Source organism: Carlito syrichta, unplaced genomic scaffold (genome assembly GCF_000164805.1).
Source record: "Carlito syrichta isolate Samal-C Ts95f unplaced genomic scaffold, Tarsius_syrichta-2.0.1 Scaffold315142, whole genome shotgun sequence".
Classification (NCBI taxonomy): Eukaryota; Metazoa; Chordata; class Mammalia; order Primates; family Tarsiidae; genus Carlito; species Carlito syrichta.
The window spans coordinates 659,296-668,177 of record NW_007259238.1 but is presented as its reverse complement, the minus strand read 5'-3'; the positions used below and the strand labels follow the sequence as shown (position 1 = coordinate 668,177).

The following is an 8,882-nucleotide window of genomic DNA, read 5'->3' as shown; positions in this document are numbered from 1 at the left end:
TCCCCACCCCGCAATCCCTAATCCAGTTTTGGTCACTATGAATTTGCCTATTTTGAATATTTTATATAAACAGAATCATGCAACATATGGCCTTTTGTGTCTGACTTCTTTCACTTAGCATGCTTTCAGGGTTTATCCATATTGTAGCATATATCAGTATTTCCTTCATTTTTATGATTGAATAATATTCCATTGCATGAATATACCACATGTTGCTTATTCATGCATCAATTGATGGACATTTGAATTTTTTCCATTTTTTGGTTATTATGAATAATACTGCTATGACCACTCTTGTAGAAGCTTTTTTTTTTTTTAGTTTAGATATCATTAGTTTATTATAAAAGAAAAACACGAAAATTATTTACATGATGAAAAATTTCACAACTTCAGTGGAATGGGCAGTTTCATGTTGATGCCATTTCAACAGCGTTTTGCTTCAGTCCACATACTTTCCAAGAATGTCACCATCTCTAAATAAGAAATAATCCTTGTCGTCTAGAACTACTTTGGTGCCTCCATATTCTGGGAGAAGAACTTTATCTCCAACTTTCATACTAACTGGTTGAATCTCCCCACCATTTCCTTTGGCGCCCTAGCCAATGGCCACTACTGTCGCTTGCAATACCTTTCCCTGAGATTTTTCTGGAAGCATAATGCCTCCCTTGGTTACAGTTTCGGTTGCGCTTCTTTCAACCAATACTTGGTCAAAGAGTGGAAGAAACTTTCTAAATACTTTTCCTGCCATGGCTCCCGCCCGCTAGCTCTGGCTCTTGCGGCTGCAAGGAGAGACACTCTGCCCCCCGGTATAAGCTTTTGTTTGAACACCTGTTCTCAGTTCTCTTGGACATATACCTGAAAATGGAATTACTAGGTCCTATGTACGTTTTAATTTTTTGAGGAACCACCAAACTATATTCTGTAGCAGTTTCATCGTTTCATATTCCCACCAGCAATGTATGATGGTTTCAATTTTTCCACATTCTCACCAGCACTTGTAATTTTCTGTGTTTTTTTTTTTTTGAGTTGTCACCGAGAGCAGCCACTGCAGCCTCGATCTGCTGAGCTCCGGCGATCCTTCCGCCTCAGCCTTCCAAGTAGCTGGAACTACAGGCACACACTACCACGCCTGGCTAATTTTTGATTTATTGTAGAGATGAGGTCTTGCCAAGTTGCCCAGGTGGGTCTCGAACCCCAGGACTCAAGCAATCTACTCACCTCAGCCTCCCAAAGCGCTGAGATTACAGGCTGAGCCACAGAGCCCCGCCTGTGTTTTATTTTTTAATTATAGCCATCCTAATGAGTGTGAAGTGGTACCTCATTGAGATTTTGAATTTGCATTTCCCTCATAATTAATGATATTGAGCACCTTTTCATGTGTTTGTCATTTGTGTGTCTTCTTTGGAGAAATGTCTATTCAAGTCTTTTGGCTAATTGTGGATTAAATTATTTGTCTCTTTGTTGTTGGGTTGCAAAATTTCTTTATATCCTGTATATGTGATTTATAATATATAATGATTTGTAAAATTTTTTGATATTTAAGAACATTAGCTATATGATTTTAGAATGCTAGATAAATGACTTATACAGATTTTATCCCATTCTATAGACTTTCTATTTTCTTGAAACAGTGTCTTTTCATGTGCAAAAGTTTTTTATTTTAATAATGTCCAGTTTATCTATTTTTTATTTTGTTGCTTGTGCTTTTGATGTCATATCTATGATTTCATTGCCAAATCTAAGGCCACAGAGACTTACACCTGTTTTAGTTGAAAAGATTTGTTGATAAATATTGTTTTTAGGTCTTCAATTTATTTTGTAATAATTTTTGTATATGTTGTGAGGAAAGGGCCCAACTCTATTCTTTTGCATCTGGTTATCTAGTTGTTCCAGTAACGTATGTTGAGGACTATTCTTTCCCCAGTGAATGATCTTGACACTCTTGTTAAAAATCTATTGATGGTAGATGCAAGTTTGTTTTTTTTTTGAGTTGGAGTCTCACTCTGTCACCCAGGCTGGAGGACAGTGGCACGCTCCTGGCTACCGTAGCCTCAACCTGCTGGGCTCAGGTGATCCTTCCGCCTCAGCCTTCCAGGTAGCTGGAACTACAGGCACACGCCACCATGTCCGACTAATTTTTGTAGAGATGAGGTCTCACTAAGTTGTCCAGGCTGGTCTTGAACCCATGGGCTCAGGCAATCCTCTCACCTCGGCCTCCCAAAGTGCTGGGAGTACAGACTGAACCACCAAGTATTTCTGGATGCTTAGTTCTACTCCATTGATCTATATGATTATCCGTATGCCAGTACTATACTATTTTGATTACTGTAACTTTGCAGAATGTTTTGAAATTGGGAAGTGTGTGAGTCTTCAAACTTTTTAATTTTTTTCCTCAAAATTGTTTTGACTATTTAGGGTCCCTTGCAATTTCATATTAATGTTATTAAGATCAGCTTGGCCATTTCTTCACAAAAAAATGCTGTTGAAATTTTCATAAGGATTGCTTTAAATTGGATATTTAATTATTGAGTCACAGTTTTTTTTTTCCTTTTTGTACTTTAACTATGTTATTCCTTTGGAAGGCTGAGGCGGAAGGATGACCTAAGCTCAGCAGGTCGAGGTGGCGGTGGCTGTGAGCATGCCACTGCACTCCAGTCTGGGCGACAAGAGTGAGATTCCGACTAAAAAAAAAAAAATTAAGTTATTCCTCCCCCTCTGACTTCTGGTAAGAAATCTATAGTCATTCAAATCAGAGAATAATAAGCAATGAAAAATTTGTCCCCACATATGGAAGATCACAGCTCCTCTGTTTCTTTTTCTTTTCTTTTCTTTTTTTTTGAGTAGGAGTCTCACTCTGTTGCCCAGGCTGGAGTGCAGTGGCACACTCACTGCCACCACAGCCTCCATCTGCTGGGCCAAGTTGCAATCCTAATGCCTCCGCCTCCCAAAGTGCTGGGATTACAGGTGGGAGCCACCTTGCCTGGCAACTCCTCTGCTTCTTTCTGAGTTTTGGGCACTTGCCAATACTGTGCCTCCACTGTGGTATTGACTAGGGATTGGGATGGGAGAGAACAAAACAAAACAAAAAGCAGAAGTGAGGACGCTTTTTTTTTTTTTTTTTGAGTCAGAGTCTCACTCGGTCACCCAGACTGGAGTGCAGTGGCTGCTCCCGGCCACCGCGGGCTCGACCTGCTGGGCTCCGGCGATCCTTCCACCTCAGCCTTCCGAGTAACTGGAATTACAGGCGCGTGCTACCATGCCCGGTTAATTTTTTGATTTTATTGTAGAGATGAGGTCTCGCCTGCCCAGGCGGGTCTCGAACCCGAGGGCTCAGGCAATTCACTCACCTCAGCCTTCCAAAGGCGCGGGATTACAGGCTGAGCCACCGAGCCCGGCAGAGGATGCTTTTTGATCCTTGGTAGTCTCATCATCCCCTTCCTCAGACCTGAGAAAAGTTTCTCTTTTTTCCTTATCTGGTGTGTACTTTGGGGTTTTGGGCTTTCTTTAGAACAACTGATATTGAAGGAAAAAAATGGTAAACTTACCACCGGTTCAGTGAAACATCGAATTCTTCTTGTATCCTTCCCCAGTTGGTCTATTACCATTTAGTTTTCTTTCTTTCCTTTTTTTTTTAGACAGCAGTATTTATTGAGAGGACACCAGAAAGCTCCCACAGTGGGAGGGGACCCAAGAGAGTTGCCCTCATTTAGTTTTCAGTGTCCTCAGATAGTTAGCTGTTCCATGCAGCCTGTCCAAAAATGTGAAGTTGCATTCAATGGGAGAGACAAGGTGTGGCATGCTTACTCCATCTTGCTGGAATTGGAAATTCTCTTAAATTGATCTTTGTTTTTTGAGTCGAAGTCTCACTCCTTTGCCCAGGCTGGAGTGCAGTGGCATGCATGCTCATGGCCACCCCAGCGTCGACCCCTGGGCTCCAGTGATCCTTCTACCTCAGCCTTCCGAGTTGCTGGAACTACAGACGTGCGCTACCATGCCCAGGTATTTTTTATTTGTATTTTTATTGTAGAGATGAGGTCTCACCAGGTTGCCCGAGCTGGTCTCGAACCTGCGGGCTCAGGCAATCCACTCGCCTTTGGCCTCCCAAAGTGCTGGGATTATAGCCTGAGCCACCAAGACCGGCCTAAATTGATCTTTAAGAGGTCCTTATAAAATATGGATGCTAACACCTTTGTCATTGTGTATATTGCACATTTCTTCTTCCAGTCCTTAAGTTTTTAGAAGTCATCTCTTATTTAAGTGGAAGTTTTACATTTTATTATAGTAAATGTATCAATCTTTTCCTTTATGGAATAGGCTTTTGTGGTTTATTGATGTACTACTTTTCGATGCTGAGGTCATAAACATATCCTCCTATATTTTCCCCTAAAGATTTAAAATTTTTTCTTTCTTATGTTTGTATCTTTTGGACACCTGGGATTTATGTTTTCTATATGATGTGAGGAAGACATCTAATTTTTTCCAAGATGAATAACCAGTGCCCTATAAAATTAAATGAATAATTCATCCTTTCCCTACAAATGTTTAGTGATATCTCCGTTGTTATTCCAAAAGTATGTGGGTTTCTGGGCTTTTTATTCCTTTTCATTGGTCTACTTGTCTAGTCCTTCTCCGTTATGTTATTGAATTAACAATCATGTATTTAGAAGAGGTCTTGACACCTGGTAGGGCAAGTTCCCTCACCAGTTTTTTAAAATTGTCTTAGCTTTTCTTGACCTTTGATCTTTCATGTGAATTTTAGGATAAGCTTGTCAAATTATAAGACAAATCCAATTAGGAATTTTTTTTTTTTGAGTTGGAGTCTCACTTTTTGTCGCCCAGACTGAAGTGCAGTGGCACGCTCCCGGCCACTGCAGCCTCGCCCTGCTGGGCTCCGGCTATCCTTCTGCCTCAGCCTTCCAAGTAGCTGGAACTACAGGCTCGCGCTACTATGCCCAGCTAAATTTTTTGATTTAATTATAGAGATGAGGTCTCGCCCAGTTGCCCAGGCAGGTCTCCAACCTGCGGGCTCAGGCAATCCACTCACCTCAGCCTCCCAAAGGCACAGGATTACAGCCTGAGCCAGCGAGCCCAGCTCCAATTAGGAATTTTAATTGAAATTGTATTGAATTGATATATTACTTTTGGGGTAATCGATATCTTTATAAGATCAAATTTTCCTATCCATAAACATGAAGTGTCTACATATTTATCCAAGTCTCTTTTTAAGTTCTTTAATGTTTTGTAATTTTCTTTAGAAAGGCACATCTTACTAGATTTATTCCTGGGTACTGGATCATTTCTGTTGTTACTGTGAATATAAATTTTTTTTAGGTTTTTTTTTTTTTTTTTTTTTGCTGATCTGTCCTATTAGTTTTAATAGTTTATCATTAAACACTTTAAAAATATACTATCATATTGTTTGAAAAAAAGGGTAGTTTTCCTTCTCTGTTTATTCTTCAATTCTTTTTTTTTTTTTTTGAGTTGGAGTCTCATTCTGTCACCCAAGCTAGAGTGCAGAGGCATGATCACGGCCATCGCAGCCTCGACCTGCTGGACTCAGGAGATCCTTCCACCTTAGCCTTCCAAGTAGCTGGAACTGCAGGCATGTGCCACCACGCCCAGCTAGTTTTTTGATTTGTTGTAGAGATGCGATCTCACCAAGTTGTCCAGGCTGGCCTCGAAACCGTGGGCTCAAGCAATCCTCTCACCTTGGCCTCCCAAGGTGCTGGGATTATAGGCATGAGCCACAGGGCCCGGCAGATTCCTTAATTATTATTATTTTTTTCTTTTTTTTGAGTTGGAGTCTCACTCTGTCGCCCAGACTGGAGTGTAGTGGCCGCTCCCGGCCACTGCAGCCTCGACCTGCTGGGCTCCCGCGATCCTTCCGCCTCAGCTTTCCGAGCAGCCAGAATTATAGGCGCGCGCTACCACGCCTGGCTAATTTTTTTGATTTATTGTCTCGCCTGCCCAGGCGGCTCTCAAACCTGCGGGCTCAGGCAATCCACTCTCCTCAGCCTCCCAAAGGGGCGGGATTACAGGCTGAGCCACCCAGCCCAGCTCCTTGATTCTTATACATCTTTCTTTTCTGTCTTGTATGCATATCTTTCTGGCTAGGACCTCTAGTACCATGTTCAATAGAAGCAGTGACCATAGGCATCTTTGTCTAGTTTGACTTTAATGGCAATGTTTTTAAGTGTCATTACAAAAGAAATTTTATTTTTTTGAGTTGGAGTCTCACTCTGTCACTCAGACTGGAGTGCAGTGGCCGCTCCCACAGCCTCCACCTGCTGGGCTCCGGCGATCCTTCCGCCTCAGCCTTCCAAGTAGCTGGAACTACAGGCTCGCGCTACCTCACCCAGCTAATTTTTGATTTATTGTGGAGATGAGGTCTTGCCAAGTTGCCGCGGCAGGTCTCGAACACACGGGCTCAGGCAATCCACTCACCTCAGCCTCCCAAAGCGCTGGGATTATAGGCTGAGCCACCGAGCTTGGCTACAAAAGAAATTTTAACTTTTATCAGGTTAAGGACTTTGGCTTCTGTTCTTCTTGTCTTTTAAAGTCATGAATGAGGCTGCATGCTGTGGCTCACGCCTGTAATCCCAGCACTTTGGGAGTCCAAGGTGAGAGGATTGCCTGAGCCCACGGGTTTGAGATCAGGCCGGGCAACTTGGTGAGACCTCGTCTCTACAATAAATCAAAAATTAGCTGGGTGTGGTAGCGCGTGCCTATGGTTCTGGCTATCTGGAAGACCGAGGTGGAAGTATCGCCTGAGCCCAGCCGGTCAAGGAGCCCAGCAGGTCAAGGCTGCAGTGACTGTGAGCATGCCACTGCATTCCAGCCTGGGCAATAGAGTGAGACTGACTCAAAAAAAAAAAAAAGTCATAAATGAGTTTGGATTTTTATTGTGGGAAAATTTAAACATATATAAAAGTAGGCAGACTACCATAATAAACCCCTGTCTACACTTTACACAGCCTCAATAACAGTTGGCTTATGGCCAATCTTGTTTTATCTATACCTCTGCTAATTCCTCCTACTTCTGTGTTGGTTGAAGCAAATTCCAGACGTTAGAATATATTATCTGTCAATGCTTCAGCAAGCATTCTCAAACCTTAAGAATTCTTTAAAGGCTGGGCTTGGTGACTCAGTCTGTAATCCCAGCACTTTGGGAGGCCAAGGCGAGTGGATTGCCTGAACCCCGGGGTTCGAGACCTGCCGGGGCAACTTGGCGAGACCTTGTCTCTATAATATCCTTTAGAGTATGAGACTTTTTATTCAAACATTTTAACAGCTATTGGCTAAGTTGGGCTTTCTATTTATTTATGCATCGATTTTGGTGATTTATATCTAGAAAATTGTGCATTTCATCTGAGTTTTCAATACATAAAGCTGTTCATAATATTTTAAAATCTGAAATGACCACTTATCTACCTAATCCTGAATTGCACTCCGCATCTTTAAATAAATTAAAAAAAATTTTTTTAATCTGTGTAAGTAGAAACTGCATCTTTTTTACTCCTAATATTGTTTGCTAGTGTATTCTTTCTTTTTTTATTGGTCAGGCTTGCTGGAGATTTGTCTGGTTTATTAATTTTCCTCCTAAAGACCAGTATTTTCCATTGATCTGTCCCTTATTTTTGGCTTCATAAATTTCTGATTTATTTTTTTTAGTTGAAGTCTCATTCTGTTGCCCAGATTGGAGTGTAGTGGCACACTCATGGTCACCCCAGCATTGACTTGCTGGGCTCTGGTGATCCGTCTGGCTTCCAAGTAGCTGGAACTACAGATGCATGCTACCACGCCCCACTAAATTTTTTTTTTTTTGAGTTGGAGTCTCACTCTGTCGCCCAGACTGGAGTGCAGTGGCCGCTCCCGACCACCGCAGACTCGACCTGCTGGGCTCAGGCAATCCTTCCACCTCAACCTTCCAAGTAACTGGGACTACAGGCGTGCGCTACCACGTCCAGCTAATTTTTGATTGATGTAGAGATGAGGTCTCGCCAAGTTGCCCAAGCGGGTCTCGAACCCGCCGGCTCAGGCAGTCCAGTCACCTCAGCCTCCCAAAGGTGCGGGATTACAGGCTGAGCTACCGAGCCTGGCTCTAAATTTTGATTTATTGTAGAGATGAGGTCTCACCAAGTTGCCCGGGCTGGTTTTGAACCTGGGGGCTCAGGCAATCCATTTGCCTTGGCCTCACAAAGTGCTGGGATTTCAGGCTGAGTCAAGAGATGGGTCTGATTTTTTTTTAGTTTTATCTTTATTTGAAATCATATATACACATAAAGAGTTAAATTGACCTTCAAGACCAATTATGAAAAACAGCTGTCCACTGCTCCCTGCCTCTCATTTCCATTTCTTCAGAGGCAATCAATTCATTGATTGATAGATGGATTGATTGAGATGGGGTCTCTCCACAGTGCCCGGCTATATTGTATTGACTGTTCACAGGTGTGATCATAGTGCATTGCCGCCTCCAACTCCTGGGTCCAAGTGATCCTCTCGCCATTTTTTTCAACTCTTTTAACTGTTTTTTTTATTTGTTTGTTTGCTTACCTCTATATCACTAAATAATATGCTTATAGTCTAGTTTCTTTGTTTCTTTATTTTTTTGAGTTGGAGTCTCACTGTGTCACCCAGGCTGGAGAGCAGTGGCACACTCATGGCCACCGCAGCCTTGACCTGCTGGGCTCAGGTGATTCTTCCACCTCAGCCTTCCAAGTAGCTGAAACTACAGGCACATACCACCATGCCTGGCTAATTTTTTTTTATTTATTGTAGAGATGAAGCCTTGCCAAGTTGCCCAGGCTGGTCTCGAACCAATAGACTCAGGTAATCCCCTCATCTCGGTCTCCCAAAGTACAGGTATTATAGGCGTGAGCCAC

General features: G+C 42.4%; 1 pseudogene across 1 annotated transcript; it reads right to left on the bottom strand.

Annotated features, from left to right (window-relative positions):
- Positions 1–304: 304 nt before the first annotated feature.
- LOC103274942 lies at positions 305–748 on the bottom strand (annotated as a pseudogene). The gene has a single exon (XR_505285.1). The product of XR_505285.1 is annotated as a 10 kDa heat shock protein, mitochondrial pseudogene (transcript).
- Positions 749–8,882: the final 8,134 nt, after the last annotated feature.